Source organism: Pleurodeles waltl, chromosome 5 (assembly GCF_031143425.1).
Source record: "Pleurodeles waltl isolate 20211129_DDA chromosome 5, aPleWal1.hap1.20221129, whole genome shotgun sequence".
Classification (NCBI taxonomy): Eukaryota; Metazoa; Chordata; class Amphibia; order Caudata; family Salamandridae; genus Pleurodeles; species Pleurodeles waltl.
The window spans coordinates 1,474,372,012-1,474,396,699 of NC_090444.1; the positions used below are offsets into that span (position 1 = coordinate 1,474,372,012).

General features: G+C 50.4%; 1 protein-coding gene across 6 annotated transcripts in view; it reads right to left on the reverse strand.

Moving 5' to 3' along the window:
• LOC138296535 (isoaspartyl peptidase/L-asparaginase-like) overlaps positions 1-24,688 on the reverse strand; it is a 1,292,011-nt gene that overhangs the window by 576,273 nt on the left and 691,050 nt on the right. The window lies entirely within an intron of this gene.

A 24,688-nucleotide genomic window follows, 5' to 3' on the forward strand; every position in this document is an offset into this window, starting at 1 on the left:
TTTCGGAATTGGAGCCGCATTGAGAAGCCTGCGGTTGCTCCGATCTCACTGCGGAGCAGAAACACAGTGGCAGTTCGTTCGGTCTCACAGCAGAGAATCGACAGCGTCGAGGAGAAAGCAGAACGAAGCAGTTGGGGTTATTTCTGTTCTGAAAACACGTCCCAGGATGAGGTTGTTCTTAAAGGGATGATCATGTCAAACTCTTAAAGGGGAAGTGCCTCGTGTTGGTGAGAGTGTTTTTGCATCTTGAGCTCAGAGCGAGGTTTTCCTCAAAAGGACGATTGTTTTGGGACCTTAAAAAGGGAACTGTCTCATATTTGTGAGTTTCTATTATTTTTATAAATTGTTTTTTGGTCATCTCTATTTCAGGCATTTTTTTTTACAAAAAAAAAATTGTGATAACAATACATTTTTTTGTTTTGCCTGTTGTGTGGGACATACAGTGACAGGCACAATTTTACCATTCTCTAGAGGATATAAGGAGTACATTCTGACAGACACATTTAAAGGATTGGAAACATGTGTTTGACAAGCTATTTGTGATTCGGGACATTGTGACAATCGCTCAGCAGTCATTTGTGGGTCGGACACACACAGCTGAGTTATGCAGAATGTAACACCTCCTCCGTTTTTTTTTAGTAGTCCTGGAGATCCGATATATCCATGGAACAAATGGAAGAAAATGTTCATTCACTATGCTAGGGTGTGTGTCCCGACACTGAGTGCTGAAAGGAAACAAGCATTATTAATGCACTGTCTAGGGGGTGAGGGACAAGAGGTTCTAGAAAATTTGCCTGATCTGAATATTGAGGAGGCTAGGAGTTTGAATGAATATGAGACATGTGTTATGAAACTGGACAAACATTATTTACCAAGGGTGAGTACGATAATGGAAAGATATTATTTTGGAAAAAGGGAGCAAGGTAAAGATGAGTCGGTGGAGGAATTTATAACTAGTTTGAGGAAACTGGCAGCGTCATGTAAATTTGGAACACTAGTGGATGAAAGAATTAGGGATCAATTTGTGTTAAAGTGCAGTAGTGATAAGATTAGGGAGGAGTTATGGTTAAAAGATGAACCACCTTTGGAAGAAGTGATTATGGTGGCAAAAAGGGTGGAACATATGTTGAAGTGCGTGTTGGAATTGAGTGGAAACAAAGTTCCAAGTGGTGAAGGTGCAAAGGTGGAGGAAATAGTATGTGAAGTAAAGAGCAGGGAGAGTGGGGAAAAAAAAATGTGAGGATGTAATGAAGTTTAAAGAATGTTTCAGATGTGGCAAAAGTGGCCACAAAGCGAATGCAAGTAATTGTCCAGCATTAAATGTTGTGTGCAATGGTTGCAGAAGGAAAGGTCACTACTACAAATGTTGTCGTAATAGAAAGAAAAAAAATTACAATAGTAATTTGATGAAAGAAGTCAACGAAATATCTCAGGAAGTGGTTTTTCAGGTTGAAGCACGGGTAAGGTGTGGGGAACATCCCAGTGAAGTGGTGAGAGTAGATGGTCTTGATCTACTGATGCGTTTTGATTCATGTTCACAATTGACGATAATTTCGAAGAAAAGTTTTGACATGTTAATTGGCAAAGATAGAAAGTTAAGGAAAATGGATGTGTGTCCAGGTGGTTATGGTGGGCAACCTAAAAAGATGTTAGGGTACTTTGAAGGTCATCTTGAACTGAAAGATAGACATCTTTTAGGGAAAATTTATGTGTCCAACCAGGGTGATAATCTTTTAAGTTGGACACATCAAAAACAGTTGGGTGTTGTGTTAAATCCGAATGCACAACCACAGGTGCAAGTGCAATGTGTGGATGGTGAAGAGAATGACTTGGTCTGTGAATTTTCTGAGGTGTTCTCAGAAAAGTTGGGATGTCTTAAGGGTTATAAACATAAAATTAGATTGAAGAAGGGTGCTATTCCGGTGGTTGCGAAAATGAGAAAGATTCCTTTGGCCTTGCAAGAGCTAGTAGTAACTGAACTCAAAAAATTACAGGAGTTAGGTATAATAGAGGAAGTGGAAGCAACTGAATGGTTGGCTCCCATTGTAGTGGCAAGGAAGAGTGATGGAAACATCAGATTATGTGTGGACCTTAGAGCTCTAAACAGAGAGGTGGTAGTTGATAACTTTCTTTCGTTGATTGGTGGAGCAAAATACTTCTCCACTTTAGATTTAACATCAGCATACCACCAGGTGGAACTAGAAGAGACTTCGCAGGAATTGACTGCATTTATTACACCTTTTGGGGCTTTTAAATTCAAGAGGATGCCTTTTGGACTTGTGTCGGCTGCTTCTGTATTTCCACGTATTATGAACAAAGTCCTAAAAGATGTGAAGGGTGTGAAGTGTTACCAAGATGATGTATTAATTTTTGCAGATACAGCGGTGGAACATTGGGAAAGAGTGAGATTGGTGTTGAAATGTTTAAGCCAAGCTGGCCTTACCCTCAAAAAAAGAAATGTCATTTTGGCCTGGCTGAGGTTGAATACCTGGGACATTTGATTACAGGGGATGGGGTAAGACCCAAACCGGAGTTGGTTATGACGATTAAAAAGTTGGTTTCTCCCCAAACTAAAGAGGAAGTGAGTTCGTTTTTGGGGATGGTTGAATATTATGGAAGGTACATCAGGAATTTGGCAGAAAAAACGGTGAATATGAGAGTTTTATTAAAGAAAGGAAGAGAGTTCAAGTGGGATGCTGTATGTGAAGAGGAGTTTGTCAAAATTAAAGAAGAGTTGGAACATGCCCCTTGTTTACAAGCCTTTAAACCGGGCAGGGCTACTGCTATTATCACTGATGCTAGTGCGAAAGGGTTGGGGGCAGTTCTTATACAGGAAGACAGTGGTAAGAAAAGGATGATTGCTTGTGCATCTAAATCTTTGAGTGGAGCGGAGAAAAATTATTCTGTAATTGAAAGGGAGTCATTGGCAATATATTGGGCACTGAAGAAGTTTAGACATTTTGTCTGGGGTACGGACTTTGAGGTGCTAACTGATCACAAGCCTTTAGTAGAAGTGTTTGGCAGTAAGGGTCTGAATTGTATTTCTGCAAGAATAAGACGATGGATCATTGGTTTGCAAGATTTCAAATTTAAAGTGGGATATCTACCAGGCGTATTGAACGTCAGTGCGGCTTGTCTGTCCAGGTTGGTGGATGAAGATGTGAAGGATGGTGAACAAAAAGACACTACTGAGCTGGAGGAAAAAGTGTGTGAAATTATCAGCAATGTGTGTGAAATTACAAGTGGTGCTATAACTGAGCAAGAATGGGAAGAGGCATTAAAAGATGATGTTGAGATAAGTGGTGTGTGTAGGGCTTTAGGAAGTGGAAGTTTTGGTGCTCTAGGAAAGGTCTGGTGTTTAGTAAAGGATGAGTTGGCAGTGGATAGGTGTAAATTATTGCGTGGTACAAGGTTGGTTCCACCGAAAGTGTTAAGAAACAGGATTATGAATCAAGCTCATGAGGGCCATCTTGGTATAGTCAAGACTAAAGAGAATTTAAGAGCAAATTTTTGGCGGCCAGGAATGGATTTGGAAGCAGAGCGCCTGGTTAGAGAGTGTATATCATGTGCACGAAGTGACAAAATATTAAAAACCCGCAATGTACCTATGCATTGCAGGAGTTTACCATGTAAACCTTGGGATGACATAGCAATTGACATTGTTGGTCCTTTGCAAGGTGAACACTCTACCCCATATTTGATTGTGTTAATAGACCTGTATTCCAGGTGGGTAGAGGTTAAAAATGCATGTGAGGTCTCCTCTGGTAGTGTGATAAGCTTCCTGGAAGACATTTTTAGGAAAGAAGGATTTCCAAAATCTTTATTGTCTGATAATGGTCCACAATTCTGTTCAACAGTCTTTGAGAAATTTGTGGGTGAGTGTGGCATAATTCATAAAAAGTCAGCAGTGTATCATCCAGAGACTAATGGTGCTGTGGAAAGATTTAACAAGTATATAAAAGAGAGCATTCAACTTGCTAAAGCGAACAATTTGAATTGGCGTACAGAACTCATGAAAAGGATCACAGCTTATCGTTTTTCACCTCATTCAACCACTGGGAAATCTCCTTTTGAACTGTTTAGGAAGAGAATACCCAATACCAATTTATGTCCAGGATGGATGGATTGGATGAAGAATGGATTCAATTTAGGCAGCAATGAGTGGCGGATTAGGGAAGAAAGGCTTATCCGTAAAAGAAAGCAAGAATATGATGAAAGGAAGAAGGTGTGTAAAATGAACATAGCTGTGGGAAATATAGTAAAGGTAAAAGCACCTATTGGATGTGCAGAGGGGTCAAAATTCACCAGACCTCTTGAAGTAATAACATTATTTAAGAACTCTGTCAAAACTTCTGATGGTAGAATTTGGAATATGAACAGAGTGGTTCGGCTGAAGGAAGTGGAGAATCCAAGTGTAATTACAGAAAGTAACAGTAATTTCAGAAGCAATTCGTCGTTAGCAACAAATGGTGACAGCAATAAGGACGCCAAAAAATTGGATAGAGCAAGGAGAAGTCGTAGGAGGAGATTCAGTCCTGAACATTTTAAAGACTATGGGGTAATTCTGACCCTGGCGGTAAAAGGCTCTTACCGCCGGTCAGAAGACCGCCATCATCCCACCGCGGAACCCCTGAATGCCAACACAAACCATGGACCCCCATCACCTAAGCATGACCACTGCACATACCCATCCCCCCCCACAAACCACCCTCACAACTCCTCCCACATGGGACTGCCAGCACTGGGGGACAAGGGCACCCACAAATCGCACGCCACGGCACACACAAAATCAATAACCATATTCTTTTACCCCTGCAGGGCCCGAACGCCAACACACCGGCCAGGAGGGTCCAGATTTGTCCATCCCACCCCCAGAACAGGCCCCCAGTGATGACAGCAGCTCTGTCGACCTAGAACCTGATGACCAGCCCGGACCATCGGGGACCTCTGGACAGTCGGTTACCCTCAGTCAGCCCCAGGCCACAGCAGACCTACCCCCTCAGGAAACACCAGCACAGCACCCACCCAGCGGGCCCATGCTTCTGTCTCCAGGACAGGTCAAGCAGCGGTGTGTCTACCAGTACAGGGCACCCAGGGTAACCCACAACCCCAACAACAACAGGGACCTGGGGGCACTGGTAGTGGGCACACCGTCCAGGGGACAGAGGCCCAGGAACAAAGAGGAACTGGGAGGGCTGCTGTGCGACAGAGGGAGGACAGGCCTATGGAACCCACTGTCCAAGAGGCCCTTACCACCATCATGGGAGCGTACCACCACTCCCAAGAGACGATGGCGACGGTCCTGGCCAGGTTCCAGGAGATCCAGGCCATGCAGGAGGGCCAGTACATGGGGTTCCGGGAAGAACTGCGCAGCATCAGTTCCGCAATGGGTACAATCGTGGTGGCACTCAACCAGATTGTCACCACATTGCGGGACCATGTGGCCCCCCAAAGGGCCCCTGCCACTAGCATGGAGGAAGAACAGCCCACCACCTCCGCCGGCGCTAGTGGTCAGGAGGCCCCGACACAACAGCAATGGCCCTCCCGGACCCCACCCCCTGCAGAACAAGAACCACCCCGCAAGAAAGGCCTGAGATCGAGGAAGAAGACAGAGTAGGATGTCAAGACCCCCGCCATGCACGGAAACCCCCGGATGTCATCCCACTGTCCCACTTGTTTTACCCTGTCCAACCTTGAACTGCCCCTGCTCCACCTTCCACAGGCATATGGACAATGGACCTGTAGGAACGACAGTCTGGACACTGCCATGGACATGCCTCCACCATCACCCTATTTGAACTATACACCTATTTTAAAACTTCAATAAACACAATTATTGCACATTAACCAACTGGATTCTGCTATCTATTTATTTAAACCAAATGTATTCGATATAACCAACAAAACATTTCTAGTTACATTGTGATGACAACATACCAGTGTCACACAGCGGTAGTCCATGGGGAAAAAAACCAGAGGGCACTCCGTGGGGATCAGATCACTGAAATAGGAAGTGATATACACAACTAAGTTACCATACATTAGGGTGAAAGGTCGGACAGTAGAGAGCCACTACAGTTACAGATATAATACAATGCAGGAGTAGATTATTACCTGTGTGACACTGGAAATACTGCAGTATCACTCTGTCCCTGTTGTCTGTGTCGTCCTCTTCGTCTTCCTCCTCTTCACTCTCCGCAGGCTCCACAGCGGCCACAACACCACCATCTGGACCATCCTCCTGCAGGAAAGGCACCTGGCGTCGCAAAGCCAGGTTGTGAAGCATGCAGCAGGCCACGATGATATGACACACCTTCCTTGGTGAGTCCATTAGGGATCCACCAGTCATATGCAGGCACCTAAACCTGGCCTTCAGGAGGCCGAAGGTCCGCTCAATCACCCTCCTAGTCCGCCCATGGGCCTCATTGTACCGTTCCTCTGCCCTGGTCCTGGGATTCCTCACTGGGGTCAATAGCCAAGGCAGGTGTGGGTAACCAGAGTCACCAATTAACCACACACAGTGTCTCTGTAGCAGTTCCATCACATAAGGGATGCTGCTATTTCGCATGATGTACGCGTCATGCACTGACCCTGGGAACTTAGCATTTAAATGGAAGATGTACTGGTCAGCCAAACAGACCACCTGGACATTCATCGAATGATAATTTTTACGGTTCCTGTACACCTGCTCATCGTCTTTTGGGGGAACCAAAGCCACATGGGTACCATCAATGACACCAATGATATTGGGAATGTGTCCAAGGGCATAGAAATCACCCTTCACTGTAGGCAAGTCACCCACCTCAGGGAAAATGATGTAGCTCTGCATGTATTTTATCAGGGCAGACAACACTCTGGACAACACCTTTGAAAACATAGGCTGAGACATCCCAGATGAAATGGCCACGGTAGTTTGAAATGATCCACTTGCCAAAAAATGCAGTACTGACAGCACCTGCACTAGAGGCGGAATCCCTGTGGGTTGGCGGATGGGTGACATCAGGTCTGGCTCCAGCTGGGCACACAGTTCCTGTATAGTGGCACGGTTGAGTCTGTAGGTGAGTATGACGTGTCTTTCTTCCATTGTCGACAGGTCCACCAGTGGTCTGTACACGGGAAGATTCCTCCGTCTCCTCGCAAGTCCCAGCGGACGATGCCTAGGAAAGACAACATGGAGCACAGAGTCAAGCAACCCACAGGTAAGTGCCCACAGCATGCCCAGTACACGAATCTCTCAGGATTGAATGGCTAGTATGATTGTCGTGCAAGGCCTAGCCATGTGTGACGCAGTAGGAATGAAGCCATGTGGGCCCTTGAAATGGCGGCTGCCTGACCTGTGAAGTGTGACAATGTGAAGTGAGGTCATTGCGCAAGCGTGGCACACCGTGGCAGTAGGCGGTCGCAGTCCGTGGCGCAAAGCCGCATTGGACAACATTGAACCCTATGGGTTTCAGGAGCCAATGGCGGTGAGCGCCGGCGGTCGCGGTACGCACCGCCGCGGCACGCACCGCCGCGGCCGTAACCGCCATTTTCTCTCGGCTTGATCACACGAGACCTGAGCATCCACAGGAGAGGACCTATACTGCAAGTGCTGCTGTGACCTCGGTCTGGAAGTGACAATGGGTGCTGCGACTGGGGAAAGGGCCCCCGCCTTCAGTTCCGAGGAGTTGGAGAAGCTCGTGGACGGGGTCCTCCCCCAGTATGCGCTACTCTACGGGCCTCCAGACCAACAGGTGAGTACACGGGGGCAATGCATAGTGCCCAATGCCTGGGCTGAGTGGGGAGGATGTACGATGGAGAGGAGGGCAGCGAATGACGAATGCATGGCACGACAGATGAGAGCATGTGCAACATGGCAAGGTTGGGGAGGGGGGGCCACTCACATCGAGCATGCAGAAAAGTGATGATGTTTTTCTTCCCCCCCTGTACATGTCACATAGGTCAGCGCCCATCAGAAGATTGACATTTGGCGTGCCATCGCCAAGGACGTCCAGGCTGGGGGTCCACACCAGAAGGGGCACCCACTGCAGCAAGAGGTGGGAGGACATCTGCCGCGGGAGCAGGAAGACCGTGGAGGCTCTGCTGGGGATGGCCTCCCAACCTAGGAGGGGTGCCAGTTGTACCTTGACCCCCATGATGTCCCGGATCCTGGCGGTGGCCTACCCCGATTTAGATGGGCGCTTGAGGACATCACAGCAGACACAAGGGGGTGAGTACCAGCACATTCAGCTATTTTGCGCACAGTGGAGGTGCCTGGGTGGGGGAGGAGGGCTGTGGGTATCCCTAGGCCAAGGCGATTTCTGTAGGATAGGCCCGTCCGTCAAGTATGGTCCTGTGCCCCGCCCCACACCTCTGTAGGGTGCCTAGTAACGCGATTCATGGACCAGTGTATACTGTGTGGGCAGTTGTCGCCCATAGGCTTGTAGGGCATGTCCCAGTGAATGAGTAGTGTACCCCAAGTGCGCAGCGTAGTGCAGGGGGCTTCTGTGTCTGTCCTCTCCGCCAACGGTGTCCCCAAAGCATGCACTCAACTTGTCTTTATGTTTTCCACCCCCCCATTTTCTTTGTTTTACTGTGAATGTGTGCATTAGCATCATCAGGCGGAGGAGAAGTGGCATCGGCGCAAGAGGGAGCTGCATCTCACATGGCCCCGGAGGGCCATACAACGGACTCCGACATGACCAGTGAGACGGAGGGCGAGGGGGGCTCCACCACGGGGACCTGTGGAGACGGCAGCGACACCGACACGTCCTCGGAAAGGAGCTCCCTTGCGGTGGCGGCAACATCCGTGCCCACCGATCCTACAGGTACAGCCGCCACCCAGCGCACCAGCTCCGCCCTCCCAGCAGCCCCTCGGCCTTCGGCCCGTGCCCGCAAGGCCAGGAAGCCGGCCATCTCCTTCGCCCCAGGCACCTCAGGCCCTGCCCCAGTCACCCCTGCTGCCCTCAGTGAGAAGGTCATTGACCTCCTGAGGACCATCATTGTTGGGCAGTCTACCCTTTTGAATGCCATCCAGGGTGTGGAGAGGGAGGTGCATCAAAGCAATGCATACCTGGAGGGCCTTCATTCGGGTCAGGCTGCCCATCAACGATCGTTCAACGCTCTGGCCTCAGCATTGACGGCAGCGATTGTCCCTGTCTCCAGCCTCCCTCTTCTGACTCCCTCCACCCAGTCCCACTCCCCTGTTCCTCTGCCTATCCCATCCACACCTACAGACCAGCCTGCACACACCTCAACACCCAAGGGCAGCTCATCCAGACATAAGCACCACAGGACACACAAGCATTCACCCAAGCAACATCCAGATGCAGACATGCCAACAGCCACTACCTCCTCTGTGTCCCCCACCTCCTCGTCTCCCTCCTCCCTCCCTGTGACGTCTCCACACACACCTGCAAGCACACCACCATCAGCCATTGCACCCAGCACACCCTCCACACCAGTCCGCACACGTGCAGTCACCACCCCCACTGCCATGTACACGTCCCCTGTGTCCTCTCCCAGTGTGTCTGTCACCCCCGCTTCCCAACCACACAAACGCAGGCAGGCACCCAAACAACAGCCATCCACCTCACGTCAGCCTCCTGCCCAAGCACCTGCACCCAAAGACAGCACAATTGACTCTGCTACAACCACACCCTCTTCCTCCACTCCCATACCCACTCCAGCCACCCTTCCCATGGCTCCAAAGAAAATTTTCCTCTCTAAAGTGGACCTCTTTTCCTCACCTGACCCACCCCCTCCATCCCGTAAGAGTTCCACAAACACCTCAGCCACCACCAGCCCAGCAACTCCAAAGAACGTCGTGCCTGGTTTTTGGAGTCCGCCCTTTCCTTGGGCTGGGACATCGTCCAGCAGCAAAGGCACAGCCAGCCCCCCCCCCTGGGAAGAGGACCAAAAAACTGAAGGGCAGGCGCGACAGGCCTGATACGCCTGCCCCCAAGGAGGGTAGCCTTGCACCGTCACCTGCCACATCGGGTAAGGGAGCCAAGGGCCACGGACAGTCTGCCAAGGAGGGCAAGGGCAGCAAGGAGCAAAAGGCAGGGAGCAGCCGACCTGGCCATGAGGGCCCCACCAGCCCCATTCCGGGGGTATCACAGGAGGGCCCCGCAACGGAAAGGTCCGATGCAGACTGAGCGGCAAGTATTGGCCAGGTGTGGTTCACTGGAAACACAAGACAGGCACCGCTGAACAGGGCCCTGCCGTGAGGAGCACCGCTGAACAGGGCCCTGCCGTGAGGAGCACTGCTGAACAGGGCCCCGCCGTGAGAAGCACTGCTGAACAGGGCCCCGCCGTGAGAAGCACTGCTGAACAGGGCCCCGCCGTGACCAGAACCGCTGAACAGGGCCCCGCCGTGAGGAGCACCGCTGAACAGGGCCCCGCCGTGAGAAGCACCGCTGAACAGGGCCCCGCCGTGACCAGAACCGCTGAACAGGGCCCCGCCGTGAGGAGCACCGCTGAACAGGGCCCCGCCGTGAGGAGCACCGCTGATCAGGGCCCTTCCTGTCAAGCACCGCTCCGCTGGGCCCTTCCTGTCAAGCACCGCTCCGCTGGGCACCGCCGTCTCTGAACTGCTCCGCTGGGCCCTTCCTGTCAAGCACCGCTCCGCTGGGCCCTTCATCTCAAGCACCGCTCCGCTGGGCCCTTCATCTCAAGCACCGCTCCACTGGGCCCTTCATCTCAAGGACCGCTCCGCTGGGCCCTTCATCTCAAGGACCGCTCCGCTGGGCCCTTCCTGTCAAGCACCGCTCCGCTGGGCCCTTCATCTCAAGCACCGCTCCGCTGGGCCCTTCATCTCAAGCACCGCTCCGCTGGGCCCTTCCTGTCAAGCACCGCTCCGCTGGGCCCTTCCTGTCAAGCACCGCTCTGCTGGGCCCTTCCTGTCAAGCACCGCTCCGCTGGGCCCTTCATCTCAAGCACCGCTCCGCTGGGCCCTTCATCTCAAGGACCGCTCCGCTGGGCCCTTCCTGTCAAGCACCGCTCCGCTGGGCCCTTCCTGTCAAGCACCGCTCCGCTGGGCCCTTCATCTCAAGCACGGCTCCGCTGGGCACCGCCGTCTCTGAACTGCTCCGCTGGGCCCTTCCTGTCAAGCACCGCTCCGCTGGGCCCTTCCTGTCAAGCACCGCTCCACTGGGCCCTTCCTGTCAAGCACCGCTCCGCTGGGCCCTTCATCTCAAGCACCGCTCCGCTGGGCACCGCCGTCTCTGAACTGCTCCGCTGGGCCCTTCCTGTCACGCACCGCTCCCCTGGGCCCTTCCTGTCAAGCACCGCTGGCCCATTGCCAGTCCCGGTTCTGTGTCGGGCAGGCCTTCACGACGCACTCTGCCCACCATGCCTCCTCCATGACCAGTGGTCTCTGTAATCCACCTGATTGACTGTGGCTTTGCACTCCCCAGGATGCCACAGTGGGCAATCCACCCACTGTAGAGACTTGTGAGACTGTGGCTTTGCACTCCCCAGGATGCCACAGTGGGCAATCCACCCACTGTAGAGACTTGTGAGACTGTGGCTTTGCACTCCCCAGGATGGCACAGTGGGCAATCCACCCACTGTAGAGACTTGTGAGACTGTGGCTTTGCACTCCCCAGGATGGCACAGTGGGCAATCCACCCACTGTAGAGACTTGTGAGACTGTGGCTTTGCACTCCCCAGGATGCCACAGTGGGCAATCCACCCACTGCACAGTGGGCATGGAGGCCCTTCGTGGATCTGGCATCATGGACTCATGTGGCTGAGGTGCCCCTCCTTCCCTTCCCCCTGAGGTGCCTGTCTTTTTATTTTAGTGATGCCCCAGCAGTGTTCTCTCCAATGGACTCGATCTCGTGTGTGGGCTTTGCCCATGTGTTGCTGCACATTGGCCCACGGACATTTGGACTTTGAATGACTGGGCCGGACTTTTGCTACTGGTATGGATAGAGTTCTAGATGTGTATTCATTCTTCATATATTGCTAAGGTCGCTATACTTTATTGTTGCAATAATATGGTTCTACTTTTACATTCATTGCCTTTTGTCTTTGTTTTTTGGGGGGGGGTTGGGGGTGTCACTCTGACTTTTTTATCTGCATAGGTGTGTAGGTATTTCGGTGGGGGTGAGGGTGGGGGTGGGTGTGTGGCGTATGTGTGTGCCCGTAACCTTTCCTCCTCCCCCCTCCCCTGTGTTGTAGGTGCAGTACTCACATTGTCGTCTGCGGCGAGGTTCGTGATCCTGGAAGAAGAGCAGGAAGGCAATGGCTGGGAGGATGTGGAGTTCGGGTTCCATGCTGTTCCGATTCCGCGTGGAGTGTGTCGAGGTAAGTGTTTTCCATTGGAGATGTCTGTTTCCGCCGTGTTTTTATCGGCGGGGCTCCCGCCCCGGAAAAGGTGGCGGATTGGTGGGTCGTGATAGGGTGGGCGATACTTTGTCTGCCGCCTGCCTGTTGGCGGTGACCGCCGCGCTGTTTGTTTGTACCGCCGTGGCGGTCGGAGTGTTAAAGCGGCGGCCTGTGTTGGCGGTTCCCGCCAGGGTCAGAATTCATATTTTTAGGCCGCCAGCCTGTTGGCGGGTTGGCCGCCACTTTAACACTGACCGCCAGGGTCAGAATGACCCCCTATGTTCTACACTGGTAACTGATTGGGAGAGTGTATATTTCTGTTGCATTTGATTTCTTCATTTTGTTCTAGATATTGTTAATTAGAAAATATGTATCCCTGTGTTAGTTTTGTTAAATATTGAAAGGGAGAAGTGTGATGTATTGGTAATACTGGGATCACGAGATCCCCATGGTAATGGAATGTGGAATGCGGGGATTGCGGGGAGGACGGTTGAAGGAGAAGACGATGGCTGGGGCGACTATGAATAAACAGAGTTATCGTAGAGATTATTCTGGTGTGCTGTAAACTCATTTCAGTACAAACTCAATATCACACTTAGGCTTAAATACTGAAACATTTCACTGTACCTAGAAAGATAGTGACTTTAATACTTGTGGCATGCACCAGTCCATCACTAAAAATAAACCACTTTCTTGCATGTTCCCCTTATAGTCAGCAGTGGCTTTAACCTGCTCACTGTAGGTGCAGTTCAGGTGGTGCGGGTAGGTGTGGACAGTGTTTTTGTTCAGGCAGAGGCAGCTCCTTAACTGTGGGTCCACATCAGTGACCTCACTCACAACAAGACATGGGAGGAAGAATCAGCATGGCAAGCTCCCATAAGGGCACTCATCTTCAATAATGATGGCCTCCCACGGCAGGTGCTGACGCTTGCTTTCCTATGATAGGTGTTACCACTGATCTAGGTTTTCAGTGCGTGTGCGTCTTTAGCAGATGCAGCTTCTGGGCCAGTTAGGGCTTCCAGATCAATGGCAACAAGAGATATTTGGCTCAGATGTAGACAGTGGCAGCACCACTTTCTCAGGCACACATTAGGATGAACAGCGGCATGATGACGCTTACTACCTAAAAGTCTTTTGATAGTTCAGTGTAGGAACCACTTGGGAAGGCTGGCAGACCTCTTCACAATACAGGTGTCTCCTGGCTTTGCTCAGTTTATGCAGTCAGCTTCTTCATGCTGGGGACACTCTACACTTATCATTCTGGATAGTCTCTCCTCCTCCTCCAGGCCCAGGCACTCTTTTTCTCACTTTGCAAGCATACAGGCAAGATTCTAGACTCTAGGTGAAAAATGAGCACCTGGAACAGAAAGTGCTGACTGATGTTTTCTCACCTCTAGGACACAGTCTGTCATGGAAGCAGCAGCCTTGGTCACACATAGGCCCTCATTCTGACCTTGGCGGGCGGCGGAGGCCGACCGCCAAAGTCCCGCCGTCAGGTTACCGTTCCGCGGTCGAAAGACCGCGGCGGTAATTCTGACTTTCCCGCTGGGCTGGCGGGCGGTCGCCTTCAGACCGCCAGCCAGCCCAGCGGGAAAGAGGCTTCCACGATGAAGCCGGCTCGGAATCGAGCCGGCGGAGTGGAAGCTGTGCGACGGGTGCAGTTGCACCCGTCGCGTATTTCACTGTCTGCGCAGCAGACAGTGAAATACATTTAGGGGCCCTCTTACGGGGGCCCCTGCAATGCCCATGCCAGTGGCATGGGCACTGCAGGGGCCCCGCGACCCCCCCTACCGCCATCCGGATCTCGGCAGTCCGACCGCCGGGATCTGGATGGCGGTAGGGGGGGTCGGAATCCCCGCGGCGGTGCAGCAAGCTGCGCCGCTGCGGAGGATTCAATGGGGCCGCGGTACACTGGCGGGACCCCGCCAGTGGTGCCGGTCCGACCGCGGCTTTACCGCCGCGGTCGGAATCCCCATTGGAGCACCGCCGGCCTGTCGGCGGTGCTCCCGCGGTCCTCCGCCCTGGCGGTCAAAGACCGCCAGGGTCAGAATGACCACCATAGTCCTTCAGGTACTCTGTGGAGCACACACTTGCTTTATCAAGAATAACTTGGAAATGGAACAAAGTTGGAACCCATGTTTGTTGTTGATGCAGGAGATCTGAATCACCTGTTTAAGATTTCAGAACCATTTTGAGTTTGTGCAAAGCGACGGCTCTCACAGAAGGCATCAATAATTCCACCTTCAAGCAGGAGAACCCAAAACAAGATCACAATGACATGTAGGATATGTGCACCTGGCTGTCGTCAGCCTTCCTGACACAGTAATCATGGACAGCAAAAGGGCAGCCTACCAGTAATCTTCCTCAACTTAAACAACATAAACTGCAGTCCCAACCCTTACACATACCATCTGCATAGTGGACGTGCTCAGGAAGAACTAATCAGCAACCCTCTGCTGACAATGATTTCTGCATCCTCCTTCACTTCAATGTTTGGGTAGCCACTATCCGACCACAGGAGCGCAGTCAATATGCTTCCTTTGTCTTGGGAAGTGGTATCCACCCTCCATTGCGTGCCATGCTAAACCAGGGGCCATCAAACTGGATTCCAAATGTTTGGGGCACACTAAAGATCTGCAAAACGTTGGTATGTTACTGCCTCCACTTCATGTGAATTCCCCAAGACATAGACAGCAGTTCTTTTTTTTTCTATGAGAGTACACTTGGGTCTCCCTGGCAGGTCACAGAACAGATTCTTAACCTCATGTTACCTGAACAGACCCAGGCCTCAGTGTGACACCATACTAGACCAAACTAGATAAGTGTGGCTACAGTGTCAAATAAAAGGGCAGGATACCATATTCACATGCAGTCAACACAGGGGTATATTCCTCAACACAGGGGTATATTCCTCTTTACTATGCAGGGGATATTCCTCTCCTACCATGTGTTATTGTACTCCAAGACCCTCTTGCATGGATAGAGAGCTGAGACCCATGAAGGCAACCAATCTACCTACATTCAGATTGACAAAAGACCCTTAGTGAATCAGCCATTGCCTGCTACAAAAGTCTAAGTCCTAGTTTGATAATTAGCATGCTTTTAAATTGGTTAACAACACAAAACAATCAATGACATGAACAGTAATAATAATAATAATAATAATAATAATAATAATAATAATAATAAAAATGAGGATGAAGGCAATGCAGAAGGCAGGACAGGGTCTTCAGGACCAGGACAACCCTCCAGGACCTCAGGGCCTCAGGTCACAGGACAACATCTGGAGGTATAAACTCAACTGGCAGGCCACCCAGCAGCTGCTGCGTCAATCTGAGCCACATATAACAGCCAGCCTGCAGACACCACACAATATACCACCGGTGACCAAGCTGCTAGCTGTCCTGCATATGTTGGCAAGTGGCTCCTTCCAAACAATTGGTGCCCTGGTCGCTGGGGTATCACAGCCCTCATTCTCCGCCTTCCTTCCCAAGATCCTAGAAGCCATCATCTCCTTTACACCCCGCAATATCAGCTTCCCCAACACCCAGCAGAAGCAGCAGGAGATCAAACAGGGGTTTTATCAAATACATGGCTTCCCGCATGTGCTTGGTGCAATTGACTGTACCCAAGTCCGGATTGTACCACCTGCTGCAACAGAGCATTTATACCAACAGAAGACCCACTCCATAAATGTGCAGGCCATAGTTGACCACCAGGGATTGTTTACCAACATCTTGTCCAAGTATCCTGGGAGTGTACATGATTCCTTCATCTTTCGCCACAACACCATCAATCAGCACTTCCAGGGCGGACGATATGGCAATGGCCTTCTTGTCAGTAGGTCCATAAACCTAGCAATATATACACGGCACAGCAACCCTGTAGGACACACAATACATACACCACTACATTGACACCTGGACAAGAAGACACTGAGGTGTGAAACATTTAGTTATGTTGTACACCCTTACACAATGGGATACACACCTATGGACAAATGACGGCTGCTAATAGCATTAGCTGCCACTCTAGAGCTACAAGGGACCAATGTCAAAGCACACAGTGACAACGACATGGCCTGCACTGGAAGTACAACTTGGAAGATGAACTATTTACTATTACATTAGGCCACATAGTCAATCTGACACTCTCCCAAGCAATATGCACAGTGGAAAGGGTGTGCAATGTGTGTTGCTGCAGGTCTAATACCATGAGACACATAGCATGATGATGCAGACTCACATGTAGGTGAGACGGAAATACTGAGGCAGTCCTAACATCATACATCACTCCTAGGGTAACTTTGCCAGGTAGCAATAAGGAAGTGGACTGTGCTATGAACACATATTGATGTGCCACTAATGCAAACTGCACACTTCTGCACACACTGAAAGAGCAAATTGTCCACCAAAATAACAATTGTACAGGGAGATGGCCCTTCCTGCACAGACACATGCACCACCACAAGGCAGTTAGCCAGGTTACCTGGAGCAAGTTTGATAGTGTAGGTGCATGGCTGCACATGAGCCACTGGCAGAGGGAACAACAAACGTTTGCATAGAACCAAGTCACACATGGGACAATTGTGCATTGTCATGTTGAACACCTCAGTGCTACCAACTTATGGAGATGTGTTGTGCATTGTCACCAAGCCTAACCAAAGGGCCTCAATGTTGCATTTCATTTGCAATGACATATGTCTAATTGGATAGGATGTTCAGGCCATGTCGCGTAGGCTCTCATAATTCTAATGAGACTACTGGATTGGAGCGGCAGAATCACCTGCAGTGTGGGAGACTGAGTCTTAACCCACTACAAATGACACCTGTTGCCCCAATCTGGGTTTTGCTCTGGCTAACTAGCAGTGCCTCATCTCTACCGAAGAGCAGGGATGATTGGGCAGCCGAGCGCATGACACAATTGACTCCTCAAGGAAATCGTGGTTACTCAGGTCTCATCCATTTCTCTCAGTTACATTAGTCTCACGTATACAATGACAAGCAGAGGCAGTATATGTTTCAATAAGGTTTTTAATGAAGCGACTGCATCTTAGACAATAAAACATGTACTGCAATAACCAGGACGATAAAGCTTGACAGGATTACAATTGTGACAAGGAGAGTAAAGCATAGAAATAACGCTACCATATTGTCACTAGAGTCAAGTAGACTAATTCCTACCTAGACTATATTAGAGCAGAGCATGTTAAGCTCTAGTTCTGCCCTTCAGGTTCCCCTGGGAAGACATCTTCCCCTATACCTGAGCAAAGGCCGGAAGTTTGCATAAGCAGCTGAGCGAAGCGTTCAGCAATCAGCAATCAGCATTCAGCATACAGTCGTGGTCCTCTGGCTGGAATCTCCCTCTAACGTGTATGGGACGAGGTAGTGTTTTTAAAATAAAACAACTGATGTTCTGAGAAAATGTAAGGATGTGTCTTTTCTTTGAATACCAGAGACAAAACATTAACCACGTTCACCGGCACTCTGGGCAGCGCGCAGCGGGTGCCATTAAGAAGGGGAGGTGGGAGGGAGGAGCAGCTGGGAGGTGGGAGGGAGTGGCGAATGGGGGCACAAGGGGGGTGGGGCCGCAGGGGATGCAGCGGCGGGATGGGGAAAACTGCAAGAGCCAGAAAAGAGCAAAATACAAGCGGCAAAGGAAGAAAGGGCACAATGGGCAAAACGGAATGAAAACAGCAAAGGGGCACAATAAAGCAGCAACACAAAAAAAACAGGAAAACAAGAATGAACACAATACTTCCACTAGACATCAGGGATGAGGTGCAGGCGGGCGCCTGCGAGTGGTGGAGGGCATCAAACTTGCGGCAGCAGCAAGGGCAGGGTTAGCAGCACCAGGACAGTCCGGTGGAGCTGTTTATCGTGCAGAGTGGTTCCTGGCCTTAGATCAGGTCAGGGGTCACTCTGGGCAGCACGCAGCGGCTGCCATTAAGAAGGGAAGGTGGGAGGGAGGAGCAGCTGGGAGGCAGGAGGGAGTGTCGAATGGGGGTGTGAGGGGGCGGGGCTGCAGGGGACACAGCGGCAGGACGGGGAAACAGGCAAGAGCCGGAAAAGAGCAAAGTACAAGCAGCATAGGAAAAAAGGGCAAAACAGGTAAAATGGAATGAAAACAGCAAAAGGTAATAATAGTGCAGCACACAAAAAACACAGGAAAACATGAATGAACTCGATACTACCACTAGGCACCAGGGATGAGGTGCAGGCGGGTGCCTGCGGGTGGTGGACTGCCTTGAACTCGCGGCAGCAGCGAGGGCGGGGTTAGCAGCACAAGGACAGTCCGGTGGAGCTGCTCATCGTGCAGAGTGGTTCCTGGCCTTAGATCAGGTCAGGGGTCACACTGGGCAGCGCGCAGCGCCCGCCATTAAGAAGGGGAGGTGGGAGGGAGGAGCAGCTGGGAGACGGGAGGGAGTGGCAAATGGGGATGTGAGGGGGCGGGGCCACAGGGAATACAGCGGTGGGACGGGGAAACCAGCAAGAGCCAGAAAAGAGCAAAATACAAGCGGCAACGGTAAAAAGGGCAAAACGGAATGACAACAGCAAAAGGGCACAATAAAGCAGCATCACAAAAAACACAGTACATCTGTTATGGTGCACTGAATGCATGATAATTGCTGACTGAAAATTGAGCCACATGTCCATCACACAGTAACTCAGTGTCCCTTGATGCACAAGCCACAGTACCTGAGTCATTTGTATTGCAGTGCACCAGGGAAGTACCATTGAAATTGTCATCCAATTACAAATCATGAAATGGAGTACCATCCGAAATGGATTACCCACAAATTTTTGTAGACAAGTTTAGCACCACATGATTGTTAGGCCCAGTGCATGTGTGCAGATGTGTGTCTCTCACTCACCAGTGTCAATGTCAATGTAAGTTTGAGGTGGTATGTCCGTTGGAGTGTCTACATGCAGGATCAGCAGCTCACTCCTATAAAATGTTACACACTGTGATATGTTGTCCACACGTTTGTACAGTGATCTGACATTGAGCATATATTTCCTTTCCATGTCTTACAGGTGGACCGGCCCCCTATACCATCGGGGAAGTGGCTCGATTTGCGGACCCAGACATATCCAGTAAGTGTGATAGTGTCTGTCATGTGTAGTAATTGCAGCTGTTGTGTGAGTGACTCGTGTGTTGCACTCATTGCAAGATTTGATGAGCTGGCACGTGATCTGATATATTACTTGACTGGATGTTGACTTAGTGTTCCATGCAACGGTTCAACATTCACAGGCAGAGATATCTTGGGGATCTTGTTCTGCGCAATAGGCAGTAGCATGTGAACAACGTGGTTAGTTGCAACATGAATGCCCATATGTGATTTGGAAGTGCTCCAGTGTCAGCATATTGTCACTGAGTCAAATCCTCATTTTCACTAGACAGTGATACATAATTTTTCAACACAAAAATGCACATCCCTCTATTGTAATGTACATGTAGGACTGTATGGGTAACTGTCCCCCAGCCTCTAGCCCCATACGCTGTACTCCATTTACGTGACATCTATGTGGTATATAATAGGCACGCATGCAAGTCAAGGCCAGACTTGTGCTGGCATCAATGTGGGTGATTTTGGAATTGTGTTGGCAGATCAGGTGTTGATGGTTGTCCACAAATGGACACATGAATGTAGATGTGATTGACCTATGCATACCTCATTCCTAGGTGGCAGCTCTCCTCACATGTGTTCCACTCACTAAATCCATGTCCAAGTGGACATGGCTTTGTGGTTTTCCTTGACAGTTGTGATGGTGTATTGCATGCCCATCCTCCCTGATGCACAGGGGTAGAGGAAGTACATATATGTAGGTAGATGTTATGGTCACAGTGTAGATACTACACAATGCATGTCAGCCCTGAAAATCAGGCAGTGGAAAGGGAAAGGGGCACGGCACAGGACTCCTTGCACTGCCCATGCCAGGTGCATGGGCTGTGAAGGGGCATCCAGGGACACAACACAACACCAACAACCTTTGCATGGGGGTACACCGCCGTGTCAAGGCTGCTGGAAATGCTGAAGCAGATCAGGAGGGTAGGGTAGAACGTAAAACTGGTCTGCTGTCACAGGACAGCTTGAATTGTCAGAATGTAAACTAGAGGACAATGCTCAGTCTCAGGCCATTGCCTCAAGCAGCATTTACCATTGACAACACTTGCCACTACTACCTGTGCTGTGTGTGCTGGTCAATTAGGAAATGGCAGTTGGGTGCCCATGACACAAACACACTCAAAATGAGGGTTCAGTATGACTACGTGATCAATCCCCATCAATACCTATCCAAGTGCAACTCCTGTCAACTGCTCATGCCCATAGACTCAATAACCATTAGGCACTGTCACATACATTATGATGTACACAGCAGTAATCTTATACCCATGCTGCCCATTCAGGGTTTACCCCTGTGCCTGTGTCACAATAGCTGCAAAGCCACCATCCATCATCTCAGGTGTCATAGTGCTACGACAACAGCACTGAGGGGGAGGACATATGTGTGTAGCTAGGCAAACACACCTGCACAGTCATAAGAGGAAATGGAACTCTGCCAGGCCCATCAGTGCAATGCAATGTAGCACACATACGCAAACATCAACATGAGAAACTAATAATGGTGACACCTGTATCGTTTCATGGAAATGCAATACATGGTATGGTGCTAGGTCTCAGCACTGTATAGGTGTATGTTAAAAATGATAGACTGGCACACGGCCATATTGTTATGTGTGGTGTATGTGGCATCAGCACAGTAACAATCATTGCAAGGTCTCACCATGCTAATGGAAGCAGAGGTAGGGTTTGTGAGGACAAGAAGGTGGCAAGCCACAATTTGGACTGAATGCATACCTAGAAGATTTGACGTAGACAATTGCCCAAGCTGCCCACACTACATGTGACATGTACCGCCGGCCGCCAGGGTCGTAATGACCTCCATAGTCTTTATGATATTTTTGGTATTTGTGTCACCAAAATAAAGTAACTTTATTTTTTAAACACTGAGGCCCTTATTCCAACCCTGGCGGTAAATCCTGCTGACCGCTGTGCCGACGGCCGCCAATATACCATGTCCACGGCGGAAATCTGCAACCGGTATTATGACCCACACTGAGAATTCCGCCACTATACAGACACCCACACACGTCCGCCAGCCAAAAGGTCAGTGATAAACTGGCGTTAGCAAAACCCACACCTTAACCCCAACAGGAATACGCCCACAGTATCACGACCCACGACTCAATGCGGCGGTCGTTCAATCGTGGTAAACCGTTGGCGGTACACACCGCTGCGCTCAAAATACAAACATATTTACAAAACTACACCACATTGGACAATTCAAACTACACACACCTGACACACATACACACACCACAGCCACACATCCACACCACTACAAAATACACACCCACATTACCCACAACCCCTTACACTGAAAAATTTTAAGGAAGCAGAGAGAGAGAGAGAAAAGCAAAGACCACACCAGCATCCAGAGGCACACAACAACATCACTCATACACCATCCATGCACAACACACCACACACCCCAGCACATCACCCCACACATCACACCAACCATCTCTTCACACATCACTCTCACCACATCATGGCACCTCATAGACACCCCAGGTTTTCTGAGGAGGAGCTCAGGGTCATGGTGGAGGAAATCATCTGGGTAGAGCCACAGCTATTCGGATCACAGGTGCAGCAAACGTCCATTGCAAGGAAGATGGAGCTATGGCAGAGAATTGTTGTCAGGGTCAACGAAGTGGGACAGCATCCAAGAACAAGGGATGACATCAGGAAGAGGTGGAACGACCTACGGGTGAAGGTGCGTTCTGTGGTATCCAGACACCAGGTAGCCGTACAGTGGACTGGCGGTCTGGCGGTGGACCGCCACCTCCTTCCCCAGAACTAACAACATGGGAGGAGCAAGTCTTGGCGATAATTCATCCTGAGGGCCTCGCAGGATAGCAGGAGGACTGGACTGGTAAGTCAAATATTTACTATTATATCCCCCACCCTACCTGCATGCCATCACATACTCCCACCCTCACCCTCACTCCCATGACTCCACCATCTCTCACACACCCCACCACTCCCACAACCAAGCCTTGCATGCAACAACAATGCATGGACACCCATCACCGACATGCATGGACACCTATCACCAAAGCATGTCCAATAGAGAGACTCACCCAGGGCACACAATCACCACTCGCACAAGGGCCAAGGCGATAGTGCAAGCACAGTAATAGAGGGAAACACACCCATTTCACAAAATGGCACACACAGATAAAATAACAATGCATTTACACCCCAACAGGACTGCTACCCAACGTCACCAGACAGGAGGTGCCAGCCATATCCAGTCCCCCCACAGAAGAGGCCCACAGTGACGACAGCATCTCTGCACGCCTGGATCAAGATGACCAGCCTGGTCTATCAGGGACCTCTGGACAGTCGGTTCCCCTGCCACAGTCCCAAGCCACCACAGATCCTTCCCCCTCAGGAAACACCACCACAGCACCCACCCAGTGGGCCCATGCCACATCAATCAGCAGTGTGTCCACCACTACAGGGACCCCAGGCAACCCCACAAACAATGGACTATCATGGACCTGGGGTCAGTGGCAGTGGGCACACGGTTCAGGGGACGGAGGCACAGGACAACAGGGAAGCTGGGAGGACTGCTGTTCGACAAGGGGAGGATAGGCCCAGGGAACCGACCCTCCACGAGGCACTATCAAACATCATGGGAGCATACCACCATTCCCAGGAGACCATGGGCACAGTACTGGCCAGGCTTCAGGAGACCCAGCGGCTGCAGGAGGGACAATACATGGGGATCAGGGAGGACTTCACCAACATCTACACCATCCTGGCCACCATAGCAGGGGTGCTGGCTGACATAGGCAAGACCATGAGGGAGGCGGTGGCACAACAAAGGGCACCTGACACTATCCAAATCGAGGAACAGCCCTCCACCTCCAACGGCGCTAGTGGCAGGATGCCTGCCACAGGAACAACAGCCAACCAGCACCTCACCCCCTGCAGAAGGAGAACCACCCCGCAAACGGTCCCTGCGATCCAGGCAGAAGACAGAGAACATTGCCAAGACCCCAGCCATGAAGTAGGACCTTCCTGATTGCCACCCTTCTGTCCCACTATGTCACCCTGTCCACCTTGAACTGCCATTGCTCCACTTCCTATGCCCCCTTGGACAATGCACCTGTGATACAAAGAGACTGGACTCTACTATGGACCTTCCTCCACCATCCACCCAGCCCATTGCACGTACCCCTATACACATTAGCTCCTAAATAAACACCATTTAATCACAAACCAATCTGGAGTCAGTCTGTTCTTTCACAAATGTATTATTACCACATCACCAACAAATATCAATGTAAATGTTCATTTGCTCATACCAATATATGACAGTTGTTGGGCAGCAGTACATATAGCAGAAGGCAGAATGAGGTACCCAAATCTGAAAAATGGAAAGCCAAAGTGAACTGTCAGTGTCCATAGACAGAGGTGAAGAGGCTGACTTATACAATATCCTACAGTATTCAGAAATGTGAGGAACAGTGACAGTCTCTTACCTGTGTGTCACTGGAAGTACTACATGATGATGTTCGATCGGTTGTCAATATCTTCTTCTTCTGCCTCCTCTTCCTCACTGTCCACAGGCTCTACCGCTGCCACAACAACATCATCAGGCCCATCCTCCTGCTGAAAAGGCGCCTGGCATCGCAATGGCAGGTTGTGCAACATGCAGCATGCCACGATTATCTGGCACACCTTCTTCGGTGAGTAGTATAGGGAGGCGCCTGTTAGATGGAGGCACCGGAATCTGGCCTTCAGGAGGCCGAACGTCCTCTCGATAATACGCCAAGTTCGCCCATGTGCCTCATTGTAGCGGTCCTCTTCCCTTGTCCTGGCATTCCTCACTTGGGTCAGTAGCCATGAGAGGGTGGGGTAACCAGAGTCACCTGCAAATATTTAGGGACAACTGTTAGACACACACTAACACTTAGTGACTACCCCATACCCAGACACCTACTCATACTGTGTGGGGACCCTGGGCTCACCTATTAGCCACACACGGTGCCTCTGGAGTTGGCCCATCACATAAGGGATACTGCTATTCCTCAAAATGTAGGCGTCATGCACAGAGCCAGGATACTTGGCATTCACATGAGAGATATACCGGTCCGCCAAACACATTCATCGAATGGTAGCTTTTTCGATTTCTGTACACTTGTTCATTTCTGCGGGGGGGACAAATGCCACATGTGTACCATCAATGGCATCAATGATGTTGGGGATATGTCCCAGGGCATGAAAGTCAGCTTT